At 47.7% G+C, this 18852-nt stretch overlaps 1 protein-coding gene and 1 pseudogene across 1 annotated transcript in view; both read right to left on the reverse strand.

Moving 5' to 3' along the window:
- Window positions 1–18852, reverse strand: part of TACR1 (tachykinin receptor 1) — a 2197909-nt gene that overhangs the window by 725782 nt on the left and 1453275 nt on the right. The window lies entirely within an intron of this gene.
- Window positions 6844–8966, reverse strand: LOC138493143 (stathmin-like; annotated as a pseudogene).

An 18852-nucleotide genomic window follows, 5' to 3' on the forward strand; every position in this document is an offset into this window, starting at 1 on the left:
GACGTGGCTATCCGGGTCCGGGTTGAGCCTGTCCTGAATGGTGTGGCGTTGCGTCAACGGGCCATGCGAGGTGACCTGCAGTCTTTTCATGAGGAGACTGCACGTCATCTCGAATGGCTCGTTGACCGCGTCGGCCTACTGGGACAGGTCACCCAGGCCGGATTCCTCCGTTTGATGGGGCTTGCTCAGACCCCCTCCTCAACTGAACCCCCTATGCGCCAGTCGTCCTCCGTGCCATCTTCCCACCCATTAGGCACCTGGGTGCCCTGCGGAGCTGCCTCTGACGGTGCGGCCAGGCTGGTGGAGGAGGCATCCCTGCCACAGTCGGACGTCCAGCAGGGGTGGCCACATCGACGACTGCACCACAGCCAATGGAGAATGTGCAGGCAGCAGGAGCCAGTGCACGGGCAGAGGCACAGCAGCAGCAGCAATGAGGTGGGAGCCATGATGGCTTGGGGCCTTCGACATCGGAGGGGCAGGCATCGGCCAGAGGGCAGGAGGACCCAGGACGGGAAGTGTCTTCCGTGTGGCAGCGGTTGGGCCACGCCATAGATGCGGAGTGGCAGCGGGCGGAAGAGGCACGGCTCACGATGGTCAGGGCGGAGAACCTAATGCGGAGGGCCCTGAGGCGGGCCGAGTGCCTCGAGGCAATTCGCAGGGAGTTGGAGGTGAACATGTCGACGGCCCTGCGGACCCTCGGGGCCATGGAGGAGGACCTCCTTCGGGACATTGAGCAGGAGTTGGATGATGTCCTGGCCCGGAACATTCCGAAGTGAGCCGTCGGACTGGCCCGCTGCCTTTGTAAATAGTTCTGTAGTTAGTGTTAGGTTTCCTTTGGTTTAGCATTTTTTTGGACTTTTTGGACAATGGGCCACATTTTTGTATATAGTTTTTTTTTATTAGGTAGTGTTATTAGATAGGTTTAATTTCTTCTGTTGGGATCATGGACCCTGGATTGTTTATCTGTATATAGTTGACTGTTGGATTTTCTATTTTTTTTTATGATTTACCCATGGAGCAATGGTTTTCGATTTTAATTTTCCATTAGATTTACTTTTGTGAACTGTGACTTTGGACACCTTTCCTTTGGATTATGATTTGTGGTTTTACATTATTTTACGGACATGCTGCTTTCTTTTTATTAAATTCCCATTTTCGTTTATTTTTGATTCAATTTATGTTGCTTTTAATGCATATTTTTTCTTCAAACTTCAAGATGTAGTATCATCTCATTGGTTTCATGCATATCATGATATGGGTTTTGACATTCACTGACACCCATTGTGTGTATGTGAGGGACATGTGTTCATTTACAAACTTTCCATTGGGGTTGTATCATGTAATTGCCATTTCTAAGTGGGTGGATGCAATACTCGGGTGGGTGTTTGGCATTTGGAGGCTGCCCATTAGGCCCAGGGATCTAGATTGTGATGACATGTTGGCTGGTTGTGGGGGCCTGCTGGCAGGTGGCCCTGACTGGTGGGGGGTGGGGGTGCTGGGAGACATGAGTGTGGGCCTGGTGGAGGGTGCCCCTGGATGCTGGGGGGTGGGGGTGCTGGGAGACATGTGTGGGGGCCTGGTGGAGGGTTCCCATGACTGCTGGGGGGTGGGGGTTCAGGGGGACATGAGTGGGACAAGAGTGGGGGCCTGCTGGCAGGTGCCCCACCGTGCTGGGGGGTGGGGGTGCAGGGGGACATGAGTTGGACATGAGTGGGGACCTGGTGGAGGGTGCCCTGCACTGCTGGGGGCTGGGGGTGCTGGGAGACAGGAGTGGGACATGAGTGGGGGCCTGCTGGCAGGGGCCCCACAGTGCTGGGGGGTGGGGGTGCAGGGGGACATGAGTTGGACATGAGTGGGGGCCTGGTGGAGGGTGCCCTGCACTGCTGGGGGGTGGGGGTGCTAGGAGACATGTGTGGGGGCCTGGTGGAGGATGCCCCTGGATGCTGGGGGGTGGGGGTGCTGGGAGACATGTGTGGAGGCATGGTGGAGGGTGCCCTGCACTGCTGGGGGTGGGGGTGCTGGGAGACATGAGTGTGGGCCTGGTGGAGGGTGCCCCTGGATACTGGGGGGTGGGGGTGCTGGGAGACATGTGTGGGGGCCTGGTGGAGGGTGCCCATGACTGCTGGGGGGTGGGGGCGCAGGGGGACATGAGTGGGACATGAGTGGGGGCCTGCTGGCAGGTGCCCCACAGTGCTGGTGGGTAGGGGTGCAGGGGGACATGAGTTGGACATTTGTGGGGGCATGGTGGAGGGTGCCCTGCACTGCTGGGGGGTGGGGGTGCTGGGAGACAAGAGTGTGGGCCTGGTGGAGGGTGCCCCTGGATGCTGGGGGGTGGGGGTGCTGGGAGACATGTGTGGGGGCCTGGTGGAGGGTGCCCATGACTGCTGGGGGGTGGGGGTGCAGGGGGACATGGGTTGGACATGAGTGGGGGCCTGCTGGCAGGTGCCCCACAGTGCTGGGGGGTGGGGGTGCAGGGGGACATGAGTTGGACATGAGTGGGGACCTAGTGGAGGGTGCCCTGCACTGCTGGGGGGTGGGGGTGCTGGGAGACAGGAGTGGGACATGAGTGGGGGCCTGCTGGCAGGTGCCCCACAGTGCTGGGGGTGGGGGTGCAGGGGGACATGAGTTGGACATGAGTGGGGGCCTGGTGGAGGGTGCCCTGCACTGCTGGGGGGTGGGGGTGCTGGGAGACATGTGTGGGGGCCTGGTGGAGGGTGCCCCTGGATGCTGGGGGGTGGGGGTGCTGGGAGACATGAGTGTGGGCCTGGTGGAGGGTGCCCCTGGATGCTGGGGGGTGGGGGTGCTGGGAGACATGTGTGGGGGCCTGGTGGAGGGTGCCCATGACTGCTGGGGGGTGGGGGCGCAGGGGGACATGAGTGGGACATGAGTGGGGGCCTGCTGGCAGGTGCCCCACAGTGCTGGGGGGTGGGGGTGCAGGGGGGCATGAGTTGGACATGAGTGGGGACCTGGTGGAGGGTGCCCTGCACTGCTGGGGGTGGGAGTGCTGGGAGACAGGAGTGGGACATGAGTGGGGGCCTGCTGGCAGGTGCCCCACAGTGCTGGGGGTGGGGGTGCAGGGGGACATGAGTTGGACATGAGTGGGGGCTTGGTGGAGGGTGCCCTGCACTGCTGGGGGGTGGGGGTGCTGGGAGACATGTGTGGGGGCCTGGTGGAGGGTGCCCCTGGATGCTGGGGGGTGGGGGTGCTAGGAGACATGTGTGGGGGCATGGTGGAGGGTGCCCTGCACTGCTGGGGGGTGGGGGTGCTGGGAGACATGAGTGTGGGCCTGGTGGAGGGTGCCCCTGGATGCTGGGGGGTGGAGGTGCTGGGAGACATGTGTGGGGGCCTTGTGGAGGGTGCCCATGACTTCTGGGGGGTGGGGGCGCAGGGGGACATGAGTGGGACATGAGTGGGGGCCTGCTGGCAGGTGCCCCACAGTGCTGGGGGGTGGGGGTGCAGGGGGACATGAGTTGGACATGTGTGGGGGCCTGGTGGAGGGTGCCCCTGGATGCTCGGGGGTGGGGGTACTGGGAGACATGTGTGGGGGCATGGTGGAGGGTGCCCTGCACTGCTGGGGAGTGGGGGTGCTGGGAGACATGAGTGTGGGCCTGGTGGAGGGTGCCCCTGGATGCTGGGGGGTGGGGGTGCTGGGAGACATGCGTTGTTGATCAGTAGTGCAAGGTGACATGTGGCTTGGCTGGGGGGCATGCCCATGGTGGATGGGCTGCCTGCCGGATATGAGCAGGGGTGCAGGGTAGTCCCCCGTGGTGTGGGCTACCTGCAGGGGCCGTGGAGGTTGTAGAGCGAACACCTGGGAGGACCCACATGGCCAATTCACGTGTAGTACTCCCCGGAACCCCTGAAATACACGTACCCTGCTGAAATCGCATGTGAGACTTCCCGCGCACCCCGAAATACACGTACCCAGGACATTCGCGTGTGGAACTTCCCACGCATCCCTGAAATACACGTACCCTGATGGAATCACGTGTGAAACTTCCCGCGCACCCCAGAAATACACGTACCCTGCTGAATTTGCATGTGAAACTTCCCGCACATCCCAGGAATACACGTACCCAGGACAATCACGTGTGGAACTTCCTGCGCACCCCTGAAATACACGTACCCTGCTGAATTCGCATGTGAAACTTCCCGCGCACCCCTGAAATACACGTACCCTGCTAAATTTGCATGTGAAACTTCCCGCACACCCCAGGAATACACGTACCCAGGACAATCACGTGTGAAACTTCCTGCGCACCCCTGAAATACACATACCCTGCTGAATTTGCATGTGAAACTTCCCGCGCACCCCTGAAATACACGTACCCTGCTGAATTTGCATGTGAAACTTCCCGCACACCCCAGGAATATACGTACCCAAGACAATTGCCTGTGGAACTTCCCGCGCACCCCTGAAATACACGTACCCTGCTGAATTCGCGTGTGAAACTTCCTGCGCACCCCGAAATACATGTACACAGGACATTTGCGTGTGGAACTTCCCGCGCACCCCTGAAATACACGTACCCTGATGGAATTGCGTGTGAAACTTCCTGCGCACCCCTGAAATACACGTACCCTGCTGAATTTGCGTGTGGAACTTCCCGCGCACCCCTGAAATACACGTACCCTGCTGAATACACGTGTGAAACTTCCCGCACACCCCTGAAATACACGTACCCTGCTGAATACGCGTGTGAAACTTCCCGCACACCCCAGGAATACACGTACCCAGGACAATCGCACGTGGAACTTCCCGCGCACCCCTGAAATACACGTACCCTGCTGAATTTGCATGTGAAACTTCCCGCACACCCCAGGAATACACGTACCCAGGACAATCACGTGTGAAACTTCCTGCGCACCCCTGAAATACACATACCCTGCTGAATTTGCATGTGAAACTTCCCGCGCACCCCTGAAATACAGGTACCCTGCTGAATTTGCATGTGAAACTTCCCGCACACCCCAGGAATATACGTACCCAAGACAATTGTGTGTGGAACTTCCCGCGCACCCCTGAAATACACGTACCCTGCTGAATTTGCGTGTGAAACTTCCTGCGCACCCCAGGAATATACGTACCCAAGACAATTGTGTGTGGAACTTCCCGCGCACCCCTGAAATACACGTACCCTGCTGAATTTGCATGTGAAACTTCCTGCGCACCCCGAAATACATGTACACAGGACATTTGCGTGTGGAACTTCCCGCGCACCCCTGAAATACACGTACCCTGATGGAATTGCGTGTGAAACTTCCTGCGCACCCCTGAAATACACGTACCCTGCTGAATTCGCGTGTGGAACTTCCCGCGCACCCCTGAAATACACGTACCCTGCTGAATCCGCGTGTGAAACTTCCCGCACACCCCTGAAATACACGTACCCTGCTGAATACGCGTGTGAAACTTCCCGCACACCCCAGGAATACACGTACCCAGGACAATCGCATGTGGAACTTCCCGCGCACCCCTGAAATGCACGTGCCCTGCTGAATTCGCGTGTGAAACTTCCCGCGCACCCCGAAATACACGTACACAGGACATTCGCGTGTGGAACTTCCCGCGCACCCCTGAAATACACGTACCCTGATGGAATCGCGTGTGAAACTTCCCGCGTACCACTGAAATACACGTACCCTGCTGAATTTGCGTGTGAAACATCCCGCGCACCCCTGAAATACACGTTCCCCGCTTGGCGTTTGCAGTTTGGCTGCCCTGTGAACTGGTCCAGGGTTAGCGCAGACATTTGCGATGAATTGGGGATTTTGATGGTTTTTCCTTGCGCGAGGGCGTTCTTGGGGGCGTAACTGGCGCTGCTGCAGGGTCGCTGCGCCATTCTGCGCCACAGCTGGTTTTGGAGGCTAAAAATCCATGAATACGCTGTGCGATGAAATGGATTTTATCGCACGCGGCTGGCACAGTGTATCGCACGGGGACACTGTGCGCCAGCCGCGTGTGCCACTTTTGTGCGAAATTCTATGAATTACCCTGTATATCTACAGCATACAATGACCACAATCACTGTACAAATTGTAGAGAGGATCCCAGACTAACAGCACCTTGCGTAGTTTTAACAATCTTGACAAAATGCAAATTGCACACAACCCCTAACGACTGTTGTGCCAACCCAACCATTTGCAAACATAGTTGCAGATATTTATTACCATCAGTATAAAAAAAGTTCATGTAATGAGGTCTCAATAAAAGGAAAGTGCTCACAAGTTGCTGCTGCCAGAGCTTATGACGTATTGTATTGTATTGTATTTATGTATGTAGCGTGCCAAGCCCTGGGGCCTCTGGGCACATTTCTTTCAGGTACATAGAAAGAGGTTTTTACAGTTACACGGTTACATAGTATATGTTTACGATTGCATATGGCAGTATTTACATATGGCAGTTTTTACACATGACATTGGATGGATACAGTCACATAGGCATTGTGCAAAAATGTGATTGGCAGTGCAGTATGCAAGGTATGCAACAGGCTTTGCAGAATTTACAGGTATCTAGTTGTTAATCCACGTTCATAATGAGCCAGGTTTTGACATTATTTCTGAAGTGGAAGGAAGGTTCAGTACTGAGGGTAGGGGGTAAAGTGTTCAAAGTTTTAGCTGCTAGGACAGGTAAACTTCTACCTCCCGGCTTTTGTAGCTTAAACCTCGGGATGATAGGCCAGTTGGATTGTGAGGATGTGGATGGTCATTCCAATGAGTTTAGTTTGAAATTGTCACAGAGGTATAATGGAGCTAAGTTATTTAAGCACAGTACACTTTTTTATCCAGTCACACAAAATGACAGTAACATCTTGTGAACTGACCACAGAGAATATTCACTAACAAAAACACTATCCTCTTAAACATGTTCTACAAAGATGCCATTATTCCAAGCTGGTACTAAATATACAAGTAGAAAACAATAGAACATGAAAAACATGAATAGCTACATGAGCAAGTTTGTAAGTACACTTCAGGAAGGGTGGACACCTGCTACATCCCCAGTTAGGTTCCAAAAGCACAAGTGCAGTTTGTACTACAAGCTCTACATTACAGTTTCTAATTGGAAGGAGCACTGGCCGACAAATAAGTGATGGACACAGTCCTTGGATATTGCAGAGTACCACGAAACATTCAGTTCCCTGGAACATCTTTGATTTCCTTGCTCTTTGGAATTTCCTCCAGTTTCTTGTCCTTTTCTCGTAAACGTCCAAGCTTAGCTTGCATCTGTGCCTGGTTCTCTTTATTGGCTTCCATTTTATGAGTTAGTTTTTCCACAGCCATTTTGCTAAAATTGTTGTTTTCTTTGATTGCTTTCTGCAGCACTTCTTTTTCATGTTCCAGTTTCTCAGCAAGCTGCTTTTAAACTTCTGCCTCGTGAGACTTGTGCCTCTCCTCGGTAGATTCAAGCTTTTTCTGGATCTCTTCCAGTGAAAGGTCCTTTTTCTTTGGAGGGGAGAGGAGGAATTCTGCGCCACCAGTTTTTGTAGCAGCCGCCTTGTCCCTGAGGATGACTTCAAACGACTGCCCAGAAGCACGTTTGTTGAGTTCCTTCATGTGGATATCCAAGGAGGCCATAGCGAACTAGTCAAACGGATACAGATATGAAGATCCAAAGGCACAAAGAACCCACATCCTTCCAGACTCACCTGCTGCTTTGCTCTGTATGTGAACTCACCCCCAGGCGTAGGTACAGCATTAGAAATGTCCAGCATTACATTATACACATAGAGTATCCTTTCAGGCAAGCTCAGCGGACTAATGGTCATGAAAACACAAGCAGAGATGCTGGGCACCTTGTCAGTGCATGGCAGTGGGCAATACATTCAATCCATAAGGATTGTTCCTGCTTTTTACATGTGTGAAATGTAAGCATGACTCCATGTGGATTCTAGCCTCTTCACTTGCATCCTAAATATATGTGGGTGCAAACACTGTGCAATTTCTATGTCTGCACCTCGACTCCATCTCGGAAAATCATAGTAATCACTGTTATCAGAGAACCCTGACCTTAAAGAGTTTGAGATGCAGCACTTAAGCATTATGCTACAATGATTTTAATGTTTGGATTTTCACAAGTTTCATACCTAGCCTTTTATCATTGAACATATTAAATTATAGGATAAGTATGAAATGTATGTCCCATGAAGCAGCAAGCCATTGTGGCCTAGTGGTTAAATGCTGGGCCGCAAACTCTGGCAGACCAGGGCTCAATGCTGTATGTTTTTTTTTTTTTTTTTTTTTAATGTCACTAATTTAATTTAGTCAATAGAAAATCAATGCAAGTGGGTGGTGGTGAGGTTTGTTCCAGTGCAGTCATGTGATCTTATTCTGCATGAAGGCATTTAGACGTGGCTGCAAATTCAGCCACATCCAAATATCCTTCGCACCAAAATAACAGTGCCGGAATGACTTACAAGCCCATGAGACAAAATGTTGGACTCTTCCCATGGATCCCGACCGAATAATCCTTAGGCAAATAGACATGCTCAGAAGCAGCATAGCTCTCTGCCAAGTAAGCTTCATATAAAGTGGGCTCTCACAAAGCCTTCTGGAAGACAGGCCTCGATTGGTAAAAGGCTCAGTAGTTTAGCCCGGATATAGTGTAGTTTAGCACTGATACCTACCTGAGGCATTTGTGATGGGATACATGCCTGAGGCAATTGAAATAAATGTTGATCTATGTCCTGGCTGGCCGAAGAGGGCCCACGGTCCACCCGGTACCCTGACGGCTACAGACGGGCTTGCCTATAGTGCGCCTTTGGCACGTTGCAAATGCACCCGCTGCGCCCATCGACTGCGCAGGCTTTCCTTCCAGCACATAAATGATGTGTAGGGGATGACACCCGCTGACGCGATGTGAGATGTGTCACGCTGGAAATGGATAAAAGACTATCCTGCCAAAGAAGGTCCTAACAGAACGGTTGGGTAAACGTTGTACCTTAATATAAAACAGCTTTCCTATTTCATTGCCCACAAGCCCCAAAATCAGTTTTCCTTTACCTAAAGTTTAAATTGCATTCATAATGTCTTTTAAAACAGGTAAAAGCGCACAAAACGACTGAGCAAAGCATGATCCCACTGCATTGTTTTAAAACACAAATGAATAGGTGCTTTCAAATTATTTTTCAACCTCATAAGCACAGTTTCAGAAACTAGTAAACATTTCTTTGTTATTATTTAATCTTACACAATCCAAGTATAAAATTGATGTAAAAATAAGCATAATTTAAATAGTACATTTTAAGTACCATAGAATTAATGTCATGCGACATGTGTTTCGTCCTTGTTGGGCCTCCTCAGTGAGGTTAAGTTGAGCCTGATGTCCATAGGTATAACAAGATTTAACAAGCATTTTGGTGAGAATGTCCACTTTCAAAATTCTGCCAGAAGGTAAGTGCCCTTTTCTGATGGTGTGGATATTTGGGGTTATTAAAAATGCCAAACCTTGAGGCTAAAGGAAAACCAATTAATACAGGGGTATTCTACCAGGTTTGGACTGGCCTATAGGGGTCTCTGGAGATTTCTGGCTAGGCCTCTGCACTCTGGACTGCTTTTGTGTTGTAACCTTTTTTAATTTCTATAGGGAAAGGGTTGGGTTGGCTGAAAATGTGTAATATGGGGCTACTTCGAAACCTATTTCCAGGGCCTCTTTTGGTTCCCAGTCCACTCCTGTTTTCCATTAAAGGCCTAGAGTGGATGTGGGCACATTAGGGGCATTGTGCTAATGTGGACGCACCCCTTCTGGCTCTTCTGGAGGAAATCCCAACTCTTATACAGTCGCACCACCTGGCTTTATTCACCTTGTTATGTCAGTCTTCTATGAAGTACTGAGGTCAAGAAGGCGCCTTATTCTCTTCTAAGAATCTGCAGCTGTTCATGTGAAAGAGCACAATTTCCCATGGGCCCAGAGACAACGAATCATTGCCATGAAGAGTTAACCAGCGCGGGACTATCGCCTACAAGTCACAGAAGTGTGTGGTGTCCAGCATATAACCACCAACAATTAAGATGTTTAAGTAGGGCTATATTTCAAAAACCTGCAACAAATGCAAATTTTGCCCTACCACAAACTTTCAATGCATGTTTGTGCTCAACACCGGTCCGAAGCCCTGGCGTACATTGCTATGCAGCATACATGCACTGAAATGTATTTTTGAATTTTGCCAGTTTTCGCTCAGGTTCTAATTGTACTTTCACTGGTGCAAACGTTCTATAATAACACAATAATTTAGGTTTAGCCAGGGAATAGTTCTCAGTGGAACTGTAAATCATGGCTAGCAAGTCAATGGGCCTCATTATAAGTTTCCCGGTCCGGTAACAATGGTACCGTTAAGCTTGCCGGTACAGTTGTTACCAGACTTGCAAACTACTAGTTCTGCTCGTAGGTGCCTTTTCTCCCGCCAGGTCTGACCTGGCGGGCAGAACGGCACCCGCAAGCAGAGCATGTCATTCAGAATGGTGCCGGTGCATCCGGCCTCCCCATTCCCATTGAGCTTTATAGGGCTCACATGGGAATGGGGAGCATTTCATTCCAGTGCCCGCTAATGGGCAATTACCGGGTCCGGCAGTGCCGTAATGACCCGGTAATTGCCCATTTGTGGATGCCGGAATTATTCGCAAGTTTGGTGGCAATCTTTCGGTTTTACCGGCAAGGCTACCACCAAACTTGTAATGAGGCATAATGTATTTTTAATACTTTTATGGAATTTGCCAGTAATTGCCCAGAGACTCTCGCTCACTCTTGCTTTTTGTCTCTTCTAGAAAATGGTTAAAACCGGTCTTGAGACCCCCGCAGGTAGACTAACAGCAGTCCTGAAATTCCTAAGTACTCTTTGCTGTGTGTTGAAGATATTAGGCATAGAGTGCGGCACTAACAGAAGAACTTGTACATCTTCTCCCATTCAGGCACTTTTGCAGGTTGGCAGCTGGTACATCCACAATAGTACTTTCCCTCCATTTAGACATGACTAGTGATACCTTGATGAAAGTACTTCTCCTTAGTGAAATGCCAGTTTCATCCTTTATGCATTGTTGTTGTTTCTGGAATGAAATATTTGAATCCTTGCTATGCAGACTCCTGGGCAACAATGGTGCAGTTGGCAGAAGCTTGTGGCAGAGTCATGCCATGGACAGCAGCTGATAACCTGGAGGCAAGCATACCTGTGTAGCCGCATTTGGGGCCATTGGGTCTACAGCCCACCTTGGAGGCCTATGTTGCAGCCAGGATGACGTCATCTAACTGCATCACAGGTCGCAGTGTGTGGCAGAGGAGGCATCATGATCAAGAGTGCCCTGACTCAGAAGGCACCCTATCAGACCCTTTCAGGGGCCCCTGTGGACAGACAAGGAGCTTCCAGGGCGAAGACCATTCTGCCAGAGTGGATGGCGTGCCCACAATTGGCTGTGACGAGGTGTCATTGTGCATATCACTTTTATTTTCAAGGGAATTACATTACATTTGGCATCAGGGTGGAATTTCGTTTTGTCCATGGTGTGTTTTCAGTTAAGAGTTACCAATGGATGTCCTGCACAAACCTGCTCCATGAGTCAACTTCTACTAACGCATAGCCCACCAATGGCATAGCCCACCAATGGTAGGGGGGGTGTCATATGGTCATGTGCTGGGTATCATATTTTGCTAACCTGGCTTTGAAGAAATGGAGATGTTTGCAGGACGTTTTTCCAGTGGTCGTGTATTATGCTATGAGTACTGATTTGTGGATAGGCTAGTAAAGGTGAATCAGGGTAAGTGATGTCCTTTATGCAAGGATTGAGTATGGAGCACTTACTTGTTTGGGCAAATATATTTAGTCCAAGAACAGAGTCTCATATGGAGAATGATGCCCTGTGCAGCCACAGCCCATCACATGAGATTGTTAAGACACAGCCACCGGCCAGTGGCCTGATCATGGTCTCTGTATTGTGACATGGTCAGAGGCTTGACCCTGCAAGTAAAGAACAGGTATCTCTCCCATCCTGGAGCAGGAGGACGACCAGGGCATTTGCCAGAGCCAGTCCTGCCCCACAGGTGGCGTGCGTAAAATCAGAGGGGCACAAGTCGCTGGATCCCCTGAAAGTGCTGTGAATATAAGGTGCGGTACCACGTTTGACTACTCAATGCCATGCATGTTCTATTATGGTGTCAGTACTCTTTGTTTCTTTACAGGACTTTCAAAGCCAGCATGCATTGCCATATTGAGCGAGCCCAGCTGAAGAAAACCAAAGCCCCCTTAACGGAGAGACAGAGGGTGCAGAATATGGGAGAAGAGAAAGAGAGAGCGCGAGAAAGAGGAGAGAAGCATCACGGAGAATAGGAGCTGAGCGGAAAAGGAATGCATAAGGGAGTGGGTATTGAGAGGAGGAGGCGTGGATTAATAGGGTAGGAAGATTGGAGAGGGCATGAAAATATAAATTGGGAAATTATGAAATAAGGAGACATGGGATTAGGGAAGGGAGTGAACTGGAGAGAATCTAAGGGGAATACCAGCACTAGTTATTTCTGACAATCAGCATTCAGGGAATATTTGAGTATGGTGCCCCTTAAGAAATCTCGGAGAGAGTGAGATTGGTAAGGCCTCAGGCTTTAGGTTCTCCCACAGTAGAGAGGCTATTTTAGCCAGTAGGCGCTAGTAGTCTGTAGGGTTCGAGCTGACCATGCTTGTCAGGGAAGCCTGTGCGAGGATGGAAGGAGCCCATGGGAGACTTAGGGAGCGAGTAGAAGAATCATTCAGTCACATTAACCAACAAACTAAACCACCTCACATCATCAACCTAAGAGGTTTGTTAATAAAATACTAGAACCATAGAACAGATTTGTGAGTTTCCTGAGGCCATCTGTGACACCATGCATGCATAATGTATAGAGTGACAGGGCAATTGCACCACACAAGCATATTTACAACAAGGTTGGCTAGGCACAGGTCTAGGGTGGTAGATTGCCAGAGGAGTGACATGTGATTGCAGTTTATTTTCATTGTATTCATTGTCATTTTTAAAACATATAAAGTCACCTATGTTTCTCTGAGTCTGGCTGATCCACAACACTGCAAGTCATTTTGAGATGTTAGCAGGCATTCCACTCTGACCGCTAAATTCTAGGATGGGCAAACTTGTATACATGCTTGATATTTACAAAAGTGTTATTATTAGGGTTAGTTTTATGTATACCAAACCCAGCATCCTTTAGGTATTTAGTGTTTCAATCATACAAATCTCAAAGACATATATGACAGATATAAAGGTCTTTGGTCATTCTTCCCAAAATGCTCTTTAATATGCAAAACAGCCAATACCTCAATGGTATTATTGATGCAAATTTACATTCTTTTCTGAGGTTTTTGTAATCAAAACACATATACAACTGTTGCAAAAATTAGGGTTTTCACTTCAGAAAGGTAGAGGTTAAATATGATGTATCCTTTTACAATATTAAACACATGCCTATGCTTAAGTCAAGCACAGAGGTTCCACAGGTGCCACTAAAATGATGTTCAGAAGCAACCTCTGATTTCCCTCCCCGGCGCCACGTTTCAGAGGTCTGTGGCCGCCCAAAAAGGTGCACGCATTAAACAGATCATAGAGAAGTTCAAATGGCAAAGAGTAAATCTGAATGCACAAGTGCATCAAGAAGCTTGTGAAAGTGTACACAAAGCCATAGAAGGGTGAGAACAAAAATTGTGTGCCAAAAGTGAACTCTGTTTCACCGCTGTAAAGGAGCCCCATAGAGATATCCATTCAGCCATCTTTACAGAAGCTGCTCAGGGCTAAGCAGGCAAATGGCATCCCTGCTGCGTTCATCGTGTGTCTTTGATGACATTCTGCTGCACGCTCATTACTAACAGTAGAACCGATGGCAAACTATGTCACACAATGGATCACTGTGATGTACATAAGTAATCTTTACATTCACTATATTTCAAATACACGGTAGGACTTTTACTGTGAAACGGTCTTCAAACGACATCATGACATCTATATCTGTACCCACGAATCTCAAAATGTTCCTTTGTATTTTACAGTTCACCAACTCTACAGAGTTAACAAAGCAATTTAAAAAACCATAAGCACAACCTGGCAAGACCCATGGCGCACACCATACCCACAAATGTAATATTGTGCTGGAACGTCCAATCCATTGCTCAGTTTTATTCTTGGAGTGTTGTGTATTTTGAACAATTGCACAAACAGCAATGTACCATTTCACTTGTTATAAAAGGTGCCTGCACTGTGCAGTTATGAGTAATTATGTTGCTTCCCACAAATCTGTGTTCATGGTCGCCCTTATCCATTACTCCACCATGAGAATGCACAGCCAAAGATTCCAAGAATCTTCTCCAACTGTCTTTACTCAACTGAGGTATTTATGCCCGAGCAGTATTTAAGGATTTCACTTGTCATTTTGCCATATTTTAATGGTGTGCCAGCCCAAGGGATTGGAGGTACATCGGCTACAGCAGGTAACTGCCTTATTTCCATTTCGCCCACTGCTAATCCCAGAGCTGTAACCATGAGAAGGGAGTTGAGTTCTTTGTATTCGACATTTGTGTAAGATGTGTCTGTACCACTTGCATATATTTCATACTTGCACTGCCACCCGGCTGACATGTACGTGGGGGTCTGATATAGTCCTGTGAATGATTTTTTGTGTCACACCTTCCTATTTTTAAAAGAAAATTGCAAAATCGTCAATCTCCCGAAATTGCCTATACTGATAGCACAGCGCCGGACGATGCTCCACCCCTGTGTAGGGCAAATGGGTGGGGTTGGTCAAATGTCACTATCGCTAGTACACCCCAGACAAGTTTTCTGACCTTGTTTCCTAACTTGCTATTTTTGTAAAAGTCGCAAAATCGTCATTCTGCTGAAATCGCCTATACTGATAGCACAGGGCCTGACTCTGCTCTGGTATCTATAAGGATTCCACACTAGCTACCCTCCCTTGCACCTACAAGGATGTGACCATATTCATACCATACAACAAGGCAGGAGTAAAGGGGTTTTAACTGCATCTGCTTAGAATTCAATACTTGACTCCACTATCCAATACTAACCTCACATATCCGTTCCCTAAAAAGATCTGAGGCAAAGGTGGTATTGAGGGAAAATGTGTTGCTTTAATCTAATTTACATGGGCACATAATAGTGAATGTTTTTTACTATGAATTGTTTTTGTACAAAATAATAATTAAAATATGTATACTGATAGCACACGGCTGGACCTCAACCTGCGCAGGACGAATGGGTGGGGTTGGTCACATTTCACTATTGCCAGTACACCCCAGACTTGTATGCCCACCGTGGGCCATAATTTCACCCCACCAACTGTAATGGGTCTCGAGCCAACCCCAGACATACAAACACACTTTCACAAATCGAAGTATAGATGTCAACTTTACCATTTGACAAGACCGGATGTGGAAATTTTGTTATATTGTGAGACATCTAACAATGCATCACCACCGTAAACTCATTATAATTGCTTTCAGAAACTCTGTCCTTTGCATGTGAAAAGTGTCCCCAACTGCATTTAGAAGCTGTGACCAATAGCCTCTCTGAAAAAGTTGCATTTAGAAGTGTACCCAATTGCATTTAGAAGTTGTGCCCAATAGTCTCTCTGAAAAAGTTGCATTTAGAAGTGTACCCAATTGCATTTAGAAGTCTGCCCAATAGCCTCTCATTGAAAGTTGCATTTAGAAGTCTGCCCAATAGCCTCTCTGTGAATTTAGAAGTATGCCCAATAGCCTCTCTCTGAAAGTTGCATCTAGAAGTGTGCTAATATCCTCTCTGTGAAAGTTGCATCTAGAAGTTGTGACCAATAGCCTCCCTGAGAAAAGTTGTATCTAGAAGTGTACCCAATTGCATTTAGAAGTTGTGACCAATAGCCTCTCTCTGAAAGTTGCATCTGGCAGTGTGCTAATATCCTCTCTGTGAAAGTTGCATCTAGAAGTTGTGACCAATAGCCTCCCTGAGAAAAGTTGTATCTAGAAGTGTACCCAATTGCATTTAGAAGTTGTGACCAATAGCCTCTCTCTGAAAGTTGCATCTGGCAGTGTCCTAATATCCTCTCTGTGAAAGTTGCATTTAGAAGTTGTGGCCAATAGCCTCTCTGAGAAAGTTGTATCTAGAAGTGTCTCCAATTGCATTTAGAAGTGTGCCCAATTGCATTTAGAAGTGTGCCCAATTGCATTTAGAAGTGTACCCAATTTCATTTAGAAGATGTGACCAATAGCCTCTCTGAAAAAGTTGCATTTAGAAGTGTACCCAATTGCATTTAGAAGTTGTGCCCAATAGTCTCTCTGAAAAAGTTGCATGTAGAAGTGTACCCAATTGCATTTAGAAGTCTGCCCAATAGCCTCTCATTGAAAGTTGCATTTAGAAGTCTGCCCAATAGCCTCTCTGTGAATTTAGAAGTGTGCCCAATAGCCTCTCTCTGAAAGTTGCATCTAGAAGTTGTGACCAATAGCCTCCCTGAGAAAAGTTGTATTTAGAAGTGTACCCAATTGCAATTAGAAGTTATGCCCAATAGCCTCTCTCTGAAAGTTGCATCTAGCAGTGTGCTAATATCCTCTCTGTGAAAGTTGCATTTAGAAGTTGTGGCCAATAGCCTCTCTGAGAAAGTTGTATCTAGAAGTGTACCTAATTGCATTTAGAAGTGTCTCCAATTGCATTTAGAAGTGTACCCAATTGCATTTAGAAGTGTACCCAACTGCATTTAGAAATTATGACCAATAGCCTCTCTGAAAAAGTTGCATTTAGAATTGTACCCAATTGAATTCAGAAGTTGTGCCCAATAGTCTCTCTGAAAAAGTTGCATTTAGAAGTGTACCCAATTGCATTTAGAAGTTGTGACCAATAGCCTCTCTGAAAAAGTTGCATTTAGAAGTGTACCCAATTGCATTTAGAAGTGTACCCAATTGCATTTAGAGTGCGTGAGTGTGTCGAGCAGACAGGAGTGTGTAGGGCAATCTTGAACGCCTGAAATGAATAATAATGCATAGAACGGACCTGATAGCATAGAATTGCGTGACTTACATAATATGTTTTGGAATGCAGGGAACATCTGAAAGAGCATATATCATACCACACCCCACGCTTACTCTCTTCTTTACACCACCACTCAAATAGAACACAGAGATACTATGACACCATTCGGTATAACTGTTCTCATATCAACATCTCCCGCTCACTCCCCATCACTCTAAGTAATCACTGCTGGTTTCACACCCCCAGCCAGGCGTTCTCCTCAGGCCTAACGCAGCCACACTCGGTCTGGATAAATCCTGCCAGAGCGAACACATACTCCTGATCTCTCAACCACCACACCTACCGCTAAGAAGCAGCTACCACACGAATTCCGCACCAGCTGCACACATACCGGGTGCGCACACGCACCTTAGGACTCTCTCTACTCTCTCTACTGACCCGAACCTCGGTTCCCAAGGGCGTTCAACCCACCAGCGCCTTCAGACCATACCAATGGTATATAAGGCGCTATATAAATGCAAAATAATAATAATAATAAAGATAAACCAGATATTAGCATAGAAACCAAAATTCCTCGGCATGTCGTGCACATATAAACTAGCCTAACACATTGGTGGGCAATTGGAAAAAGCCAGAAGATGTAACTGTCACAATGTACTTCGCTGTTGTTGGTGCTTCCATTACACACTATCTGGGCATTCGCAGAACGTCTGTACGTATATTCTGTTGCTGAACAGGTGTTATTTTGCCAGACTGTGAGATGCATCAATCCAATTAAAATCACTGCACACCACGATTCCGGCCCTTCTTCGGGCATCCTGTGGCATGGATATGTATTGTCTGGCAGACGCCAGGATCACCTTTATGACCTAGTGCAGAACCATCGTCTGCAAGGACTTTTATATGTCCGCTGTAATGCCACTCATCCTCTGGAAGGAGCGAGGTGCAAAGGAAAGCAAAGCAGCTGCCAGCTTCATTAGTGGATTTTGGTCTTTCCTCATATATTAGATGCAATCATACCAGAGTGCTAAAAAAACACAAAAAACACACAAAAAAACAATAAAAGTATATTGCAAATAATGGTACATCAGAAACGTACTAAACATTTCATACATGCCCTGACCAGATGGGAAACAAAGAATTCGTACTATACTTTCAGTGGCCCTCAAATTCAATTTTGCAGCTCATGGACTATTTGTGGGGCCAGAAGAGTGGAGACAAATAGACAGAGGGGCAAGGTAGACATTATGGGCCTGGTTTACAGAGGTGTTTTACAATGACGCAATCCCATTGAAAACTTTTTTCTTTTTTTTTAAATCAGGCCCTATGTGTTTTTGAAGGTAGGAGCGGTATCCAGCTATAGCTAACTTGAGTATATGCGGGCCATTCCACTTTCTTATCAGATTATAAGCCCAAAAAACGTTCCTGCTTCGTTGGCAGTCTCCAAGATAAGAGTTATTCAGGAGTAGCCACTGTATTTTTCTTTCCCATTGTTAACAGCAGAGGCAATTTAAGAGAAGTGTAAACAACTGCTTAGTAGAATGGAGTGGATTATTGCAATGATAAGGATTGGGCACTGTTCTTATGTAGTAATTCGTAATGACGGGATTATTTTTCTCATAAAATAGTCTTTGCCAACCTTACACTCCACTAAAATGCCTGCGTACATTTAACATCGACGACGCCTATCTACATCACTTCTGAATAGATTTCATCAGGCATATATATGTGTAAAATAAATGCAATGAAAGGTTCACAGTTCCTGGATTTATTGTATAAGTGCATTGATTGTGTTCATGGATTCGAATGAGTGTGTGCTCTTATTTTCCAAGTGTGATTGTTATTGGCATAAATACATTGCAACAC

This window comes from Ambystoma mexicanum, chromosome 10 (genome assembly GCF_040938575.1).
Source record: "Ambystoma mexicanum isolate Mex_15411 chromosome 10, UKY_AmexF1_1, whole genome shotgun sequence".
In the NCBI taxonomy this organism is placed as follows: Eukaryota; Metazoa; Chordata; class Amphibia; order Caudata; family Ambystomatidae; genus Ambystoma; species Ambystoma mexicanum.